The following is a 21,166-nucleotide window of genomic DNA, read 5'->3' as shown; positions in this document are numbered from 1 at the left end:
AGGGGACCTTGGATTGATTACGATTTTAATTTTGTCATATGGAATTTATTGTTAAAGTATATAATAATGTATATAAGATAGATATAGTTTTTACATCATAATGAACAAAATTAAAGCTTCAGACAAAAGCAATAACATTGTGAAAAGTGTTTCAATTAAAATACAAAACGTATCATATACAGTTGGATGCAGACCAAGCATTACATAAAGTAAACGCCCGTTAACGCCGCGTGCACATATTCCGCTAGTTCACTTTAATTTTCGCGTTTACTATAATTACGTTAACTTGATCAAAAAGGAAATTTCTAATGTCTACCCGAGTAAACGCGCGTTTACTCTGTGTCCGTTTAGTCAGTAGTAAACGGGCGTTTACTTCAGATTTCACAGGTTGATTTTTACGTGCACTTAAAAGTAAACGGGCATTTACTACATATTTCACAACTATATTATTACGTGCACTTGAAAGTAAACGCACGTTTACTTTTCGCGTTAACGGATTGTGAAAATTAACAATGAACTTCGTGTTTGTACATTTCTTTTACGAAAACAACTTTTATCTTAAGATTTTACGTATATGTGTTTCTAACCAGAACAATTTAAAATCACTTTTAATTCGAAATATTAAATCTTATTAATTACAAAAAATCAGTTCCAATACCTTTACTGAGTTGCAGACTTGCTATTTTTCCTTTTTTTTAAAGTTAAATATTCAAAAATCATAGCGGATAGATGCCCCCCATAGATAGGTTATCCAACACATCGGAAAAATATTTTTATATGATGGGATATAAACATCACGGTTTTCGTTGCTTCGTTCCCCATTTTTAATAGTCTCTTCACCTTGTTTGCATTGGATTTATATGATTTACAATTCTGTTTTGCCAAATGTTCAATCGAAAATTGTACATTGTATAAAAAAGGATACTGATATGGTCTTGTATAAGTATAAACATTTGTACCATATCTCGTCAATTAAAACAGACTTATCCGTAACGATTATGAATGATATCGGGGACGTCCGAAAAAAATACACGTTGTAGACATGAATACAAAATTAAACAAAGAATGCTAAGCTACACACGAAATCAATCAACCGAAATAATAAATTAACAGTACACTATTCAAAGAAGAGAACTTCTAAAACTTTTCATTATAAGACAATAACAATCAAAACTGAGGAGTAAACAAAGACTCACAAAACAAGAGGACATTTACATCAACAGTTATCAATAATAATAAAGAAACAACACGAACTCCACTAAAAACCGGGAGTGAAATCAATCATGAATAATTTTGTTATACCAGTCAGTCTGAGGTATGAAAACTTCTGATGTTTTGTTTACGATTCAATATTTTGAATAAATAGAGGACATGCTGGCAATATAAATTGATGCAAACCAAAACTGTAGTCCAATATTGCTGTTATTTGTATTCTACAACCCATCCTGATATAAAAATATAACTGATTTGCTATGCGGCTATTAAGATTTACATAATAAAGTGTAAATATGGTCAGTTTTGTTTGACCCGAACAAATAATATTGTCATACAAGTCAGTCTGAGGTATGAAATCTTCTGATATTTGTTGACAATTCAATATTTTGAATAAAAATGGGACATGCTGGCACTATAAATTGATGTTAACCAAAATTTTAAGTCATTTTTTTCCAATATTGCTGTTATTTGTATTATACAACTCATTCTGATATAAAAATATAACTGATTTACTATGAGGCTTTTACGATTTACATAATAAAGTGCAAATATGGTAAGTTTTGGTTGATGCGGACAAATAATTTTGTTATACCAGTCAGTCTGAGGTATAAAAACTTCTGATATTTATTTACGATTCAATATTTTGAATAAAAATGGGACATGCTGGCATTATAAATTGATATGAACCAAAATTTTGAGTCATTGTTTTCCAATATTGATGAAATAAGTATAATACAACCCATCCTGATATAAAAATATAACTGATTTACTATGCGGCTATTAAGATTTACATAATAAAGTGCAAATATGGTCAATTTTGGTTGATGAGGACAAATAATTTTGTCAGACCAGTCCGTCTGAGATATGAAAACTTCAGATATTTGTTGACGATTCAATATTTGAATAAAAATAGGACATGCTGGCACTATAAATTGATGCGAACCAAAATATATATTATACAACCCATCCTGATATGAAAATATAACTGATTAGATGCGGCTTTTAAGATTTACATAATAAAGTGCAAATATGGTCAGTTTTGGTTGATGTGGACAACAAATTTTGTTATACCAGTCAGTCTGAGGTATGAAAACTTCTGATATTTGTTGACGATTCAATATTTTGAAAAAAATAGGACATGATTGCAAAGTTTTACGTCATTTATTCAATATTGCTGTTATTTGTATTATACAGTTCCTCCTGATCTATAAATATAACTGATTTACTGTGCGGCTATATAAATTTACATGATGAAGGGCAAATATGGTCAGTTTTGGTTAATGAGGTCAAATAATTTTGTTATAAGAGTCATCCTGAATCAGACAGTCTGAGATGTGAAATCTGCTTGATTTTGGTGATTATTTAATTATGGAGGCTTTATTTTTTTTAATAAAAAAAGACATGCTAAAACTGATTATTTTTTTCAGAAAGAGAAATTAACTATGATTAATTTCAATTAATAAAAGAGGTGTAATAGCATTATAAATAACTTGTAATCGTCAATATGTCAATCGCAAATGAACAGTTGGTCGTTTAATTTTGCTGCACTTTATCATTTGATATTTAAGGTCAGTGTATCCAGGATACGATGACATTTTTCGTTAAGGAGCGTTTACTAAAAACAGTAAACGTGTGTTTACTTTTGACGAAATTAGAAGACTCGGTTTTTTTTACGTTAACGCGGAAGTGAACACGAAAGTAAACGCCCGTTTACTCTTCACAAAATTAAAAGACGCACCGATTTTTCGTTAACGCGGAGGTAAACGTGAAAGTAAACGCACGTTTACTTTTTATGTCTACTGAAATATCGGAGTTTACGCACAGTTAACGCGACGTTTTCTTGAATTGCACGCGAGTAAACGCCGCGTTAACTTTTTTCGGCCCGTCTACATGTAATGCTTGGTCTGCACTCAACTGTAAATATGATAATTTGTTTGACATCTGAAATGGAGCAAACCACTGACGCACCAGAACGTTACACCATTATGATAAAAATTTGAACAAACCATTCTATATTTTTGTAGTTAACTGCAATAGATAGACATATAATACTGAGAGTTTATTTTTTTAAGTTATATTATATTGATTAAAGTGTGTTAAGTTAAAAATGTCATACTGGTAATCGAAATCAATAGTAAGACTACCACCAATTTGATGCGTTGATCCCACTAACTATACATTTAATTTTTTTCACTTATTATGTTGTACATGATGCATATATTTAGGTTTTTCTGACAGTTTGCTCTACCTGACATAAATCTTTAAAAGTATTAGTGTCTGCAAAGATTTGCACGAAATAGTATATAAACTTATCGAAGATAGCAGGATTAAATTTTGTATTTACGCCAAACACGCGTTTTGTCTACAAAAATAACGCTCGAATTTAAAAAAAGTTAAAAAGAAAAGGCCAAATAAAGTACGAAGTTGAAGAACATCGAGGACCAAAATTCCTAAAAGTTTTGCCTTAGGTTATCTATTTCTGAAATAGAAAGCCTTAGTATACTAATAATTCACAAGTTTGTACACAGTTAATTTATATATATGTATGACCATATCAATGATAATTAATGTCAGAACAGAAGTGCTGACTACTGGGCTAGTGATACCCTCGGGGAATTAAAACTTCACCAGCTGTTGCATCGATCCATTTTTATCACTGGCCAATCTTTTTAATGACACATTGATGTCCCTTGAGTTCTATCAACTTGCATCTTACATTTATTTAGTTATACTACATGTGATAGGACAGTTCACGTCGAATTTCATTGTCAACCGCTGCTGCTTAAGCATCAATAGTTTGTGTACACTACGCTTTACAACATCCTAAAATTCAGAGAATTCGACGGAGAAGGTATTTTCAAAATTAGCTGCGATGATTCCCAAAAGGGCAATACCATATTATTTCATTTTTTTTTAATTCATTTGATATTTCCCTTGTATTTGTCAGTTTTCTCTGTTAAAATTATCCGTTTTCAGTCAGACATTTTGTCTCTGTTATAATATCAAAAGCCACTTGATTAAAGACAGCATTAATAAACTTGATACTTTTCATTAAGGATGTTCGCTACTCTGATTAAAAATAACAATCTTTTTAAAAGACTGTTATAAATTGAAAGTATATAAATAAAGAAACTAAAAAAGCAGAAAAAAATGGAGGGTCTGTGTGCTTGTTTTCGAGATATAAGCCATTGAAAATTTGGCGGGAAATAATTCTCTCTAGATTTTTCTTTCACTTAACATCGACACCTTTTTTGTTGAAAAAATTATGAAAAAATAACTAGGATTTCATAAAATTTTGAAATATGGCTTTTCAAATAATATGTTATAAAAAATTGAAAAGAAAAGTAGGGGTTAGTGGGCATTTTTTTTTAATGTTAATACATGGATAAAACCAGAGGATTCCAAAAATCTGGCAAAAATTCAAAAAGTAGAGGGGCAAACATCCTTAAGGTCAATTACAATTGTATACCAGAAGTTACCTTCAGACGAGAATCAATACATTCTTAACTATTTTACAACGTAGTTAATATACGGTATACCTTTTGAGAAATTTTGGGGTTTTAAAACATATGTTTTAGTCATTATATTCTGCCAAGAAAAAAAGTGTTGCTCCATTGTTTTTAGTTTCACTACATTTTTAAGATGAAATGTGATAAAATGTATACAAACAGACATTTATTCTGAGAAGTTGAGAACAAACGTGATAGAACATAATATACAAGATCATAACAGGTGAATAAGTATTTGTGATAAGAGTATATATTATTGAATGTATTATTTTATCAAAAATGATAAACTTTTTGTTTATTTCCCAAATATTAAAATATATACACACATATTTCATTGATGATGCATGTATATATCACTACAATCAAAATGCATTCAAGCAACAACAGATACAACAACAGTACACAACTTTTTGAATTCTACTATAAATTATAGATCCCACATTAAATTTCTTTTATTCAAAACACTGAGCTGGCACTTAAATCAATAGTTTTGACACATCAGGATAATATAATAGCATATTTGCTTGCATCAATCAACACTGGCAATGAGAGATACCGGAACTACTGATTTAAGATTTAGCACAGTGTTTTGAATACAAAAAATGAAATGTTGAAATCTATCACTTAACGACCCCGGTATATAATTGTCATTATAGCACAACATTGCTAGTGTAAAATGATGCTGGCGAACATTTTGTTTTAAAGTAGGTTCATTTTTTTAAAAAGTTTAATCCAAAAAATGTCGTAGTCATTGTGCTGTCAATTATATCATACCATTCTATCATATTATTAAATTTCACATTGATGATACCAGTCTATAATGTGCAATATAAGATAGAAATATTACCAAAATGGATTGATGCGTTTTACCTTTTTTGCAACACTTAATAGTCTGAGATGTAAACACATATAATTGTAAGTTTTTGTTCGGTATTGTGAATACAAAGGGAAACTCTCAATTAAAGCCTTCTTCATGCCCCAATATCACTTTTAAATTTCTATTATGTAATCCATCATATTTTATCATATTCACTGATTAATGGTTCCGGAATATAGTTGTGCTAAAACTTGCACATATTGGTAGTTCTTACTGATACAGGCAAATATTTCTGCTGGGTAAATGAACCATCATGATTTTTCACAACTACTGATTGTTAATGACTGTTCGCTATTTTGAATAAAAAATGGAATGTTGGCACTCAACATTAAAGCTAACAGAAAATTGTAGTCAGAATTTTCAAATATTGCTGTAATTCATAAAAAGCATTTTATTCTGAGTAATTTTGTTTAATTTACTGACCCCGACATATTATTTAATTTTACAAGACAAATGTGGCAAGTGTTGGTAGGCTTTTATTTCGTTTTTCAAAACATCTTTAGATACATTAACTACTGATTTGTAATGTCAGTTCAATATGTGTTTGCACTCTTATCTTGAACATAAAATAGATTTGCTATAATTTTGTGGACGCCTTTGTCAACAGCTAAATTCATGTAACAAAAGAAAGTGTGGATGTTACGATTATTCAACTGAATATGAAAAGTTTCCAAATATTATTTTCTTTATTGTATACTATTAAACGAAACTGAGATAAATAATCGACGACGCACATTAAAGTGACATAAACATAATATAAATTGTATTAAATCCTTCTACTATCGCAGTATGTTAAAATGTTTCAGCGAATCTGGGAAATATTTATACTTATTTTAAACTGATGGAGATATATTACCTTTCCGTTCATATATAACTATAATATCAATCGATTAGAATAGATATTTTATGTTGGCATGTTTGCATGGTAGCATTTGATGTAGCTAATTACTGAAAAGATCAAACGTTATCAATATAAATTATCGAATAATTAACTTATAACAAAATCATAAGATTATTACATTTCAAAAGTACTTGTATATTGGCAGAAATTTAAAAAAAAAAAAACCTCATTCTATTTTATTAGACCAAACACAATTTCCTTGCTGATTTTTAATGTTTGTGAAAGTATCGCGAACTACTAATGAAATATGACTTATTTAAAACGTAAGAATTAAAGATCCTTTTTGTTAATTTGCACGTCGTTATGTACTTATTACAAATCGATACATTTTTCTTTATTCGTTATATCCAAGACCTGTAATAGTGATATTGCTTTTAAATATGCTTTCCTTATGTCCCCTCAGATACTGTATGAAATATATTAACCAGAATAGTAAAATTCATTATTCACAAAGTCATTTCCTGGAACATACCAACTTCGATTTCATCACATTACATAATTAGATAGCGACAATGTTTATAATTGTATATTTACATATTTCTAGAGAATTAATTTTTGCCAGCTCCTTGGAGTAATTCATACTTATAATTAACTGAGATTACACTTTTTGTACAATAGTCCAGATAACCATTTCTTTATACAAACATATCAAACGAATTGTTGGTTAGAAATTGCAAATTTGTGTTCGATAAGGAGGCATTGGAAATACCGAATTATCAAAAAGTGAAAACAGTATTTAATCAAATGTTCGATAAATTTACTATTTAGAAGAGTCTAATATAACTTAAATGCAAAACGAGTCCTATGTAGGCATATATTCCATTTAATTTGACAGTTGTAGGTAATTAATGCTACATTTTATTGCAGTAAAACATTTTCTTGTCATAAATATATATCTTGAGTATTTCAAAGAAGCATTATTTTTTTAATTGGGAGTTTCTATAAAATATTTTGGCAACTTGAGGCTACATGGGGGAAATTTTGGGGTTAACTTCCAGTGATAGTCATTTTCTTATATGCAATGAATTGTTTTGTGAAGTTAGTTCTATAGTACTGGACATGATAACACTTTACTCATGCCAAGTATTTCATTATTTCAAACAAAGTAAAAATATGCACACTTCTTTGAAAAGTTCAATTGTAACAAAGACTAATAGTGAAAATCAACGGTGGAATTACACAGGCCTTCAACCATTAGAATGTTGTAATAGTTATATAACAGCTGTACTCACACGAAAAACGTCGCGGAACAGTGTATAAACAAAAGATTTAAAGCCCAAAAGATTTTAACAGCCATTTTTTATTCATAGCTATTTCATAAGTGTCGCAACCTTCAAACACTGAGTCATTGCAAAGTCGTAAAATTCACGGAATCAAAATTTCTGACAGTCAGGGATATGTTAAATGATTTGAAATTAAATATTATAAGGGTTGTTAAACAACAAGACAAAACTGGCCCTCGGTCACACCCGTTTATAACATTAGTTTAAACCGAAACTGATTGTAAACATTTTAATAAAATATGTGCCGCTCATCATTTTGGTAAATTTGGTAATTCATTAACTTATTTAACACTCCTTTTTTCTCATCGCTATGAGAAAAAAATCTGAACTACCACTAGAAACCTGCAATATCGCACTGGACTTTTCATAGGCATTTACTAAAACTACATGTCCACACACCTGTCACATAAATCGTAAAAAAAGTTTCCCAATTACATCTTTTCAATTTTTATAAGTAAGTTGTGAAATAATACAGGCATGCAAGGTTTTCTTCTATAACCATAGCTTTACAAATCACACTATTTCATAATAACGGTCAATATATTGTAAATCCACCGGGCTTATTTCATACTACATGGATACTTTTCATTCATTTGATTGGTTTTAATTTCTTTCTTAGAATATATTTTACAATGTTAATATGATTGTTCAAACGAGTGAAATATTCTCGACTAACCATAAACTAATGCCAAAGGGGTTTAAAGATTTGGTTCAATTTAGAAATTCAATGCTTTTGAGTAATAGCTTTTCTGAAAACATTAATCTACCTTTTGATCAAATAAAATATGGATTTTTTTTCGTAAAAGTTAATCACAAAGTTCGTGTGACAAAACAAAGGAAAAACACATTACAATAATAGCTGGACCAATGCTTAGTATGGATATGAAAAAAAAGGATTGGCATACAGGAAACAGGCGATATTACAAACATCACATAGTCTTGATGTTTCTATGAACCCACTGTCAAGCAATGAATGCTATTGCACACTAGCTCTTATATTGAAAACAGGTGACAAAATGCGAAACTACACACCTAACTGCGAGGTGCTACCTAAATATAAAATTGTTTTCCCCAGTATCAATGTGTAATACAATGTGTGTGCTTTTCAAGCTGTAACGATTAAAATTGTACTTTAGTTTTTAAAATCGGTTCAGTAATAAAGATTATCAGTTGATGTTTAAACGCGAAAACAAATAAGTAACAGAAATACTTGATCAATGTGTAAAACCTTGGGGTAAATTTCTAAAACGTGTCCCTCGTTTCTGTTTAAAATCATTTTAAGTATTTGAAAGCACTTATAGGTGATTTGTTCTGTAAATAGCATACAAAACCTTGGTTGAAAAACCCTCAAATATGGAATAAATTTCTAACAGTACTGGTCTATTTGAATTGAATTAATGTCAAATAATATGTAAATTCTGCTTAAAGTGTTTATCTGACTTATTCGCATGCCAAAAAAAAAGCGATACATTCTGATGATATCATTGAAAGCGCAAACTTTGGTTATAAATGTGAAGCTGATGGAGGACAAATTTAAGACTGAAGCAAGTCTGAGTGTCAAATTTGTGTATTTGGTTGCTAAGGACAGTAAACAATAAAATTAACATGTATTGCCATCCTATCATATGTGATCCCTTCAGAACAAAGTTAGAACCTAACAAATAAAAGATTTGTGGTAAAATGTATCTTAAAAAGTGCATTTCTGTGCTTTTTGATGTGCCATAAGGTAACACCCCACAGTATGATATTAAAATTTAAATTGAACCACCAAATGTTTACTCATATTCTATTCCTGGCTTAATAATCCATTAACCTTACTGTTTGTGTTATACCTGTGCATATGCATGTGATCAATATTTTCCAAAGATTGGATTTTCAAAAATTAAAATGATAAAACTAAATTCCGTTTTTGTGTATCCATGACAACATTCTGCATTTATTTACCATAACATATTGTAAAAAGGGGAATAAAATTGTCAGATTTTCCACCAAAATTTGGTTCAAACTAGATTTTCAATGCTTTTGAGTGATACCTTTTGTGAAACTGTTGACCTTGGCCTACCAATTGATCAAATAACAAAAGGCTGTCTTTCGCCTCATTTTTTCGTAAAATTAAATAACAAAGTTCGTGCGACAAAAACATTACAATAATAACCAGACCAATGCTCGGTATAGATATGAAAATACGAACTGTCATGCAACTTCCCATCGGAACTCCGTTTACGGCTAAAAAGTTTCGAAAAATAATAAAACCTAGAATAGAGTGCTCATTTTCACTAATAATTATGTTTTTCTAACGTCAAAATATAGGTTTGTTCGGCTTTTTTTCAACATTTGTATGCCCTGAACTTCGACGATTTTACACTTGTACTTAAATTATGTACTACCCACACCTTTGCTATTAGTCTCCATCAGAATGCAATGCTGCCGCTAATTTTATTATATTTATAATATAAAATTCACAAATTTGTTTCTATGCGCATGGTGAGATGAAACTTAGATATCATCTTTTGGAACCAGTAAATCAACAAAAAAACAATTTTTATATTATATTATATATCTCCCCAAAAGAGGTGTGGTTTTTTCAAAATAGACGTTTTTACAAAGCGCAACGTGTAACGACGGGTGCCACATGTGGAGCAGGATCTGCTTACCCTCCGGGAGCACCTGAGACCGCCCCAAGTTTTTGGTGTGGTTCGTGTTGCCTAGTCTTCAGTTTTCTATGTTATGTGTTCTGTACTATTAGTTGTCTGTTTGTCTTTTTATTTTTAGCCATGGCGTTGTTAGTTTATTCTCTATCTATGAGTTTGTGCTCTCCCTCTGGTATCGTTCGTCCCTCTATTGTAAAACAATAATTGCCAACTATACATAGTAACCAAAACTACTGTAGCATTTGACAAAAATCGTTTGAACGTTTTTGTAACATTAAACTCATTTAAGAAGTCATTTTCCAAACCTCTTTTAACAAACAATTATTTAACCATTAATATTTGTAATAATTTTGCCCTTCCAGTTTGATCAATTTGGTAATTAATGTGTTTTAAACAAATAAGCTTGGTCTGACCGGTTTTAAGACAATATTGAATTTTCTGTTTAAGTCTTGTACACTTTTTCTATCGGAATACTTTGGTATAAAAATCATTTTGACATTTTAACATTTTTAACATTTTATTTAAATATTGTTTCAGATAATCGAACAATAATCTGCATTTGCAATCTACATGATCTATTTAAGTTTTCAAAGTAAAATTTGTTAATTCCGAAATCGAAAATTTAATAGTCTTATAATTAGAATGCTGATTGCCCAACATGCATCTTGCTGAGTACTGATGAAATACAGACATTGGTCTTTTTAATATTTCTTGCAGTTAACTGCATGTTCTTGTGTTTTAAGCGTTGTTTATTCGATTATGTATTTTGTTTGAAAGGAGTTACTTAAATCTGACGTAGATTATGTCGTAACAATTCATGAAACGATCACATTCTTGATGCTGCTGAGCTCGTTGATGTGTGTTTATTCTATAGAATCAGTTAAGGTAATACTATTTTAGTCTAATTTATATTTAATAACTATCAATATATCTAATAACAAATGCATAACACCGACAGTTAGGCATATTAGTTTCATATTGTGATGTTTTCTTTATTTCTTATTGAAACTTAATTTAATTACAGTTTCGGCGTATAAGATTTTATGGAATCATCTTAGGTCATCAAAAAATAAAATCACAAAAATACTGAACTACGAGTTCACAATTGAACACAAAAAATAGAAACACTTTAAAAGAGTTGCTAATAATGTCCTTACGAACTTGAACAATACGCTAGCAATGATCTCTTTGAGTAAACTTGCAATGAATCCAAAACATTGGTAGATCTTTTATTTCTAAATAAAGAGTGATATAGATTGTATTAAAAAACGTTGTATGAAAACGACATTATGTTTCCCATTTTGTCCATGTTAATTAGTTTTCCTGCTTAACACATAAGTATGTGTTTTATACTGTCGCCGAAACATTGACGGTACCAATTTTTCTGTAATAAATGTACATTTCGACAATACATTTCTTTTCGGAGATACTGGGGGCAAAAATATCTGAACATAGAATTATGATCAATATAAAGAGAATAGGAATCAATATGAGCAAAATTATAACAAAGTGTTTGCAAGGAATCAAAGCTTTGCGTGTGCAGGTGCGGAAGATTTATTTCTTCATTCAATATAATTTTTAAAATTTTGTAAAGGGGCGATTTTCATTACTAAGTATCTGTATATTTTATAGTGTCATTAGCTATAAACATTATTTATTTTTATGTGATGAACATACATTTCCATTCTGAAAAAGTGTCATGCATACATTCATTGAAAAATGATCATTTGCTGCCATTATTTATGTGTATAATTTCCAAACTTCTAGTTAGGACAACACGTCAATGGAACATTGTTTACCGTCAGTTTTAAGACAATGTTTCCCTGATTTACCAATTACTTGTTTTGTTTAAATTAGGTGAATAATTAAAAATCTTTAATCTGGAAAGAAAATCAAGTCTTTATTCTACAAATAGTAAATAAACCCGTTAAGTTATCTTAAGTTATTGAAAGTTAAATATACTGCATGAACACCAGGTACAGGTTTACTAGATGGTGGACGTTTCTTTTCACTTCAATAAGTGTTCATTGCAATTAATTATCTTCTCTGAGTATTTTGCTAAGCAGATATAATGTGTCCCATAAAGGTTTCCACAGTAATAAAGACATTTCAATGGCTTGTTTTTGTTGTCGTCAATAGTTGAGTATTTGGTCATACTATAATATTAGTTACATAGTGTGCAATTGTCCTAATACGAGAATTTATCGAGTCAATACAATTCCTATCGGGTGACGTAATAAATAAGGGAGATAATTCCAATTGACGGAACAAAAAACTTGTACTGAAATTTATAAGAACAATATCAGCCAATCAAATTTCGAGAATTTACTCTAAATCAGGATAACACTTTTTTTATCATATACTTAGCATCAATATAATAGCTTTTGAATATGTGTAACACACGGAAGTACACATGGCATAATTTCACACCCAGACTGATACTTGTTATAAACTATATCAGGGGCCTCTCGTGCAAAAAAAAAACCAACATAACAGTGCCTCTCGTGCAAGTTACTTCCGGTACTTCCAGTTTCGTCTGTTAACTTTTCCTTGTGGCGTCAGATTTTTTTTTATTATGACATCAACATTTTGTGATGTCCAGTAATTTGGGACAACTAATGTGTATTTGATCCAGTGGTAAATCTGTCTATACAGTACCAGCTGTTATTGAAAAGCAGATGTAAACATGGTTAAACCCAATGGTATAGATTTTTAAAATAATGCTGGTTTATCATGGATTTAAAGGATCTACAGGATCTACGTTACCATAAGAATATATGGAGGTAGTGATGTTTTTGTTAAAAAATTAAAGTGTATATGTTGGATGCAAAATTTGTCGAAAGTATATATGACAAAGAAATTAATACATGGCCTTTTCAATATCGGCCCGGATATCATCCATCGACCCATATCTGCACCTCGACTACGTATGGAGATAATATGGGGTGTCGGGATAATAAGCGGGCCGATATGGAAAAGGTCATTTATTAATTTCTGTATAAAACATGCATCGACACGAATTTGATTATAAAATATTTTCAAATAGCGTTGAACTAATTATGTTTATCCATTTACAAAATTTTAACATCACGATTTAAACAGGTGAGGAAAAAACAATTTGTTTATCAATTTACTTCATTTCTTAATAGAACCCTTTAAAGAACATAAACACATCAAATGTTTTTCTTTTTTATTAAGATTATCAAAGGAACTATCATATGTGTATTCTTTATATGACTGTATATCCGATCACCCTATTATATGATGTTCTGCTAAATATGGTTTAGTGTATTAACCTAATATCTAACAACATTAACACAGAAAATGCAAAAAAAAACAAAACCAAAACAATTTCAGTTATAAAGCAGTAATAGGAGTTGAGGTTACAAAACATATTTTTGAAGTAATGACAAACAAATCCTTATTTTTCAAATGAATGCTTAAACTAAATGGTTTGGTGCCTAAATGAAGAACAAAACCTTTACAATCGCAACGTTACATTAAACATCAACGTCATGAATTAGAATTCACAGCATCAATTAAAAAAATTAGGAATGTTCTTTACGTCTCTTTCACGTCTCTTTTCAAGGAAAAGATTTAAAAGGGCAACAGTCATTTCAACAGTGTCTTTTAAACATATCTTTAAAGTGTTATTTCAATTTACGTCTGGATGTATGATGCTTGATTTTTAACTGCTATTTCACAGTCCGAAGGCATATGCAACAAAAAAAAATTATATCAAGGCCGACTGGTGGTCGTTGCACTCAGTCCAAAATGCATCATGTTAAGTAGAAAAGCAGCAAATCTCAACATTTAGTAGTTATGAACAAGTCATTGAAATGTTTAACATGCTGATATATTATTATATCCTTTATTTGGATAGAAATTTGATAAATTATCTCACAACAACATGAAACATGTAATTGCCATCTTTAATGGGGTTTTTTAAAAGATGGGATAATCGAGGACTCCACAATAATTCAAGCTAGTAAATAGTATCTATGAAATGTCTGCAGCTGTTCCATTTACCACTGTTTGAAAATTTGATTGCTAGTTATACCTGGTGTAAAAACCAAATAAAATACGTTGTTACGATTGCCACATAGGACGATCACAAGTATATACATTTTTGCCAATCATTTATTAGATTATTATAATTATCGCCGTGTGTACTATTAAATCAAAACAGTAACATTCAATCACAGTTATAAGAATGCATGCGTTATTTTCTACCTATTGCCATTTCAAACTAAGTTCTTCTGTAGCTTTTACATCCCATGCTTTATATCTCGATCACAATTAGTCCATTTCTCTAAAAGGTATCAATGATATATCTTTGGAAAAAAAATCTCACCTTTCTATTTCTAGTTTCGAAAAGATGTCTGACAAAAAGATTTTTAAGTGTTTTTTTAGAAGACATTCAATCGCATGCATTCTTATAACTGTGAATAAAAGAAACTCTTAAGAATTCCAAGTATATACATGTTGGAACTAGAAATAAGGAAAAACTTGTATTGTACATATGTTAGATGTTAATCAGTATGAATTTAATGTTAAATATTTCGACCTAGATTCTTATACTAAAAAAAAGAACTAAGATTTTTGTACATAAACAATAAAAAGAAAGTGACAATGTGCGTGATTAACTTTATTATCAAAAGTATTTTTATCATGTTTATCAGATTATTTTTTTTCGAAAACTGTTAACGCATTCTATTTGAAAAAGAGAATTTCTATTTTATTCTCTTTTTTTGGTGGTTTCAAATTCGGTTGACGATGTGAATTGAAATAAACACTTTTTGTCAACAAATCAATAAGTTAATGGAAATGCGATTACATGATTTAATCAAATTTGAGGAAATCTCCCCACTCAATGAAGAAAACTAGTATTCTTGAATTGAAAAACGTACCAGTGGGGAAAATCCCCACACACACTACACATATAAAACCAATAACATTAGAATGGGGAAATATCCCCACATTCACATCTACAACCAAAAACATCAGAATGCCGAAATTCCCACGATAAGATTATTAATTGGAAAATACAAGCTTTAATATTGCTGACCATCAAATGGGGAAATTTCCCCATAATCTCATTATGTTCAAATCATAGAAAATATTGTTGACTATCAATTGGGGAAATTTCCCCATAATCTCATCATGTTCATATTAGATATTGTTGACTACAAATAGGGGTAATTTCCCCATAATCTCATCATGTTCATATTAGATATTGTTGACTTCAAATTGGGGAAATTGGGGAAATTTCCCCATAATCTCATAAGATTCAAATTTACGGCAAATCAAATAATTGTATGTACTAAAACTGTCATCCTAAGTCGTGAAATTTAGACAGTGTTTAGACAGTTGACTACTTATGAAACAAATGTGTACCAATGAGACAACTCTCCATTCAGGTCCCAATTTGTAAAAAAAAAAAAACTTTATAGGTAAAAAAAGGTCATCAACACGGAGCCTTGGCTCCTACCGAACAGAAAGCTATAAAAGGCCCAAAATGACTAGCGTAAAACCATTAAAACGGGAAAACCTAAGGTCTAATCTATATCAAAAACGAGAAACGAGAAACACTTATGAACCACATCAACAAACGACATCTACTGAACATCAGATTCCTGACAAAATGTTTGAATATTTTGTGGTTATCCGTATGAAGAAGGCAGAATGTTTTGAATACAGATTGCTTTTAAACACGAGGAGCTTACTTTAAATCGTCATCATTAGGAACAGACCTCCTTAAAAGAGAGGCAAATGATACCAGAAGAAAAGTCAAACTCATAAGTCGAAAATAATCGGACAACGCCATGGTTTAAAAAGAAGACCAACAGACAAACAATAGTAAAAACACAACAAAGAAAACCAAAGACAAAGCAACAAGAACCCACAAAAACACAAGGGATTGTTATATTCTTACGAAACCACAAAAACCACAAAACGCACACAAACGAGGAATTTAAATCTATGGTTATTTAATAAGAAGACACTACCGACCGCACTACTAAAAATCAATTCCAATCAATTTGTAATACCAAATATCGATATTTTCAAATTTCAAATAGTTTTCCTGAAGCTGTTGATGTTCAGAAAATATCTATCCTGTATGTAAACGGTGGTGATGTTTTAGTGAATTTATAAAAGTAATTCTGTTAATGATGAAACTCAATAACTTGCACAAGTACATCATCATAAATTTTAATATGCTAAGATTGTGTTTACTAATGACTATAAAAAGTGCTCTATGACACATTGTTACATGTTTTAATATTGCAACTATATTGAACAGCTTTATGTGCATAATGTTGTAACACACTTGGCGATTCTATGCACATCTATTTGTTGTTGATGATTTTTGCATACTTTTTCATCTATTTATTTTCGTCGTTGATGTTGTCTCATTGATGGTGTGATAATTACTTCTTATTCTACATACAGTTTGTCATATTAAATTACAAGCACATTCAGACCAAACAAGCTAATTATGTGAATGTTTGTTTTTTGTCATTAAGATACCATGATAATGTCCCAATATAAATTAAATAACATATATAACCTTGTTCATTCTTGTATACATGTATAAATATATAGGATCATTTGACTGATGTTAAATGTCTTTTGTTCAAGGACAAGGAAATACAGCTTCCTTTTGTTGTTGATATTGTTTATTATATCCTGTTTTGAGAACATTATCAGATGACTTGTGAGTTTCTTGTAAGTTCATATATATATGAAAGTGTTTTGTTAAACAAAACACCTTCAGCTGAATTCATCTCGATTTCTTTTGTCGTAGATTCTGTAGACCTAACACTCTCACTAAGTTGTCATCTGCAAATACGACTTTGTAACCTGTAAAATAGAGACTTTCCAATCAAAGGGACAGAAAACCAAAAAAAAATTATGCATATACAATTAAATCAAATATATCTACACCTTTCCTTTCATACGATGTTTCCCTAGACTTTATCGAAATGTTGACTCCTTTGTGAGTCTTTTACTTCGAATGATATGTGCATTGTTTCTGTTGATTCGACATGTGATGCTCTGTGTTCTCTCCAGATACGCCAATTTTCTCAGCCAATAAATGCAAACGGTCATTTTTATATAAATTAGACCGCTATTCGTTTTCCTGTTTGAATTGTTTTACACTAGTATTTTTTTTGGGCCCGTTATAAAAGGTGTCAGACCACCAATTAAAAGTCCCTATCTGTTCAACCAAATTTTGCAATTTTCATAGCTTTCTAAATTTTTTATCTTAAGTTTAACCTCTTACAAACCAGGTATGTCCTGAATCGTACAGGTATCACCTTTCTTCATTCCAATTTTCGACATACCTTTAAAGCCATATAAGAAAGAAGAGACCTTCCGAATGTATGTACCACTAAAAATAACCCCTGGTTTTCTTGAAATCTTAAATTAGTATACTATGGAGTGCATTAATCCTCAATTTTTAATTTCAACTCATAGACAAGTAAATTTGGGCTCAAAATGGTCTTAATATATTTCTCTTTCACCAAAAGTTTCATTTTGCAAATTTGTTGTGTAGTTTAAGTAAACAATGACATCAAATGCACTATTTTTTGTCCCGAGTAGGCCTACTTTTACATACGTTCTAAATTTGAGGGAGTAATTGGTGGTCTGACACCTTATAGCTTGTTGCTCGGTATGAGCCAAAGCTCCGTGTTGAAGGCCATACCTTGACTTATAATTGTTTACTTTTATAAAAAAAAATCATGGACGGAGACTTGTCTCATTGGCACAAATACCACATCTTCCTATATCTATGATATAGCCTAGAGTGCACAATGTGGCCTTAAACAAAAATAAAAACTACCTGACAATCAATCAACTCATTACTCATCGTTCTTTTGTAAACTCTCTTTAATGTATATCATGGTTTACCTGATTTAGTTTTTTCTAGGACTGTTGCATTATACCATTTTTTCTCCAGTTTCCAGAAGCCCATTACTTTTTCGTTCATTGCGAAATCCTGAGAAAAAAATTTAAACAATGTAATCATCTTTAAAATTTCACCTCTGTTTGAATGCTGCTTTTAATTTTATTAAAATGATATGTTTTAAACTAAATAGGAATACAAAGATGTGGTATGATTTCTAATGGCAATATCACATAGACGTAAATTGATTTGGATGTAAGCAGCTATATTTTACTGTACAATATTCAACAATAAGCAATCATATGCCGTAGTGTAAGCTTAAAAAATACGATTTAACATAATGTCAAACAAGAATGTGTCCATAGTACACGGATGCCCCACTCGCACTATCATTTTATATGTTCAGTGGACCGTGAAATTGTGGTCAAAACTTAAATGAAGCGAACGGACGCACGAACGAACGAACGGACGTACGGACGAACGGAGGCACAGACCAGAAAACATAATGCCCCTCTACTATTGTAGGTGGGGCATACATATTTAAACGTGAATATCAACAGCCGATAAATAGAAATGCTTCATAGATCACAAACAGCAACCAAAACGACCACATTGCATACACATATAGTATATTTCACTGATTCACTTTGCCCAAGGCATTACAATTTTGTAATATAAGTTTCAGTAAATTATTTCATAATCCACGACATGGGACTAGCAGAAACAAATAAAACATACTCATACTTCATACTCACATTTGTTACTTCCAATGATCTGATGTTTATCTGATTCTCAGGTATCTTCATTTCCTTTGAAAATAATTGAGTTTGTAAATCAAAGTAATCAGTGTTTTGTTTAATTGACTAACCACACATACTGAAACGTCTCGTCCGATTCACTAATCACTGATTTCATGTGGAAATTATTAAAGAATAAGCTCTAACTACAAGTATCGCATAAACTTGACATTTTAAAATATGATGACAATGAGCATGATGAGGTGAAGGTCAGATAAATCCCGTCAGACAGATATATACACCGAGTTCGAGTCAGCCTTTTCCGGCCATCTTTTAAAAATCAAATACTTCGAAATGAGCTCCATGACATATCAATGTATTTAGCTTATTTTGAGGCTTATCTAATGCTCTTACGGGTAATAGTAACAATCTTAAATTCTTGCTTTATTTAATTTCACCAAATTCATCCTCAACTTACCTCGTTTGCATGTAAAGTTCTTGACTCGAGCTCAATTGTCATCTCTGTTTCCTATCAAAATAATATTTTGTTTTGATCAAAACTGTCACATTTTTACAAATAAAATCCTATTTTGAGGTTCAATTTATCATATTAAAAAGGTTAACCGCACAATCAGCAGTAAGCATACACTACAAACTGCTCAGAGTCTGAATTAGTCTGATTCAGTACTTGATGATCTTTGTGTAGTCTGAAATGGTCTTGACCAATGCTCGACCTGTCTCGACCTGTCTCGACCTGTCTTGACTAGTCTCGACCTGTCTCGACTAGTCTCGACTCAGTCTCAACCAGTCTCATGTCTCGACTAGTCTTGACCTTCAAATTTAGTTTTGACTGGTGTAAATCAGCCCATCTAACTAAATTAAATATTGATCTTACAAAATTCACGCTTATTAGGTAGTTTATTTTATTGCTGTGAAATGAAAGAATTTACTCATCCTGTTACTGATAATTTGAGTATTGGTAACTTATGTGCAAATTGCGTATTGTTGATCATTTTTTGCTACATCTATTTTAGATGTTAAAATAATTGGCTATAACGCAAAAGTCATTATTATATATCATGTATATAGTGCTATAACTAAACTTCTAGATTTGATCTTGTCGGTAATGCATATTTTGCCTTCATTTTTATTTTTAGTGTATCTTTTATAGTAGACTATTTTGAAACAAAATGAAACAAGAGGCTCTAAAGAGCCTGTGTCGCTCACCATGGTCTATGTGAATATTAAACAAAGGAAGCAGATGGATTCATGACAAAAATGTGTTTTGGTGATGGAAATGTGATTGTACATCTTACTTTACTGAACATTCTTGCTCCTTACAATTATCTCTATCTATAATGAACTTGGCCTAGTAGTTTCAGTGGAAAATGTTAGTAAAAATTTACAAATGACTATTAAGGACAATAACTCCTTAGGGGGTCGATTGACCATTTCGTTCATGTTGACTTATTTGTAAATCTTACTATGCTGAACATTATTGCTGTTTACAGTTTATCTTTATCTATAATAATATTCAAGATAATAACCAAAAACAGCAAAATTTCCTTAAAATTACCAATTCAGGGGCAGCAACCCAACAAAGATAAACATATTTGCTCTAAATGCTTTGGTTTTTGAGTTATAAGCCAAAAACTGCATTTTACCCCTATGTTCTATTTTTAGTCATGGTGGCCATCTCGGTTGGTTGGCCGGGTCACCGGACACGTTTTTAAACTAGATCCCCAATGATGATTGTCGCCAAGTTTAGGTTTAATTTGGCCCAGAAGTTTCAGAGGAGAAGATGTTTGTAAAAGTTAACGACGACGGACGACGGACGCAAAGTGATGGGAAAAGCTCACTTGGCCCTTTGGGCCAGGTGATCTAAAAAAGAAAACCTGTTAAATTCGTCAATTAAGAAAAATAAAATTTCTCATTAACACATGACCAGTACTGAACCATTTCCGGTCATTATCGCACCCTGGTGAATAATGACGTTTAAAGTCATTTAACATTTCTAAAACAATAACTGAAACCAAGCAAAATGTACTTTCTTGAAAGTGAATTTTAATGAACTGTTGAAA

The sequence above is a fragment of the Mytilus edulis genome, chromosome 7 (assembly GCF_963676685.1).
Source record: "Mytilus edulis chromosome 7, xbMytEdul2.2, whole genome shotgun sequence".
Classification (NCBI taxonomy): domain Eukaryota; kingdom Metazoa; phylum Mollusca; class Bivalvia; order Mytilida; family Mytilidae; genus Mytilus; species Mytilus edulis.
This window is presented reverse-complemented; position numbering follows the sequence as displayed.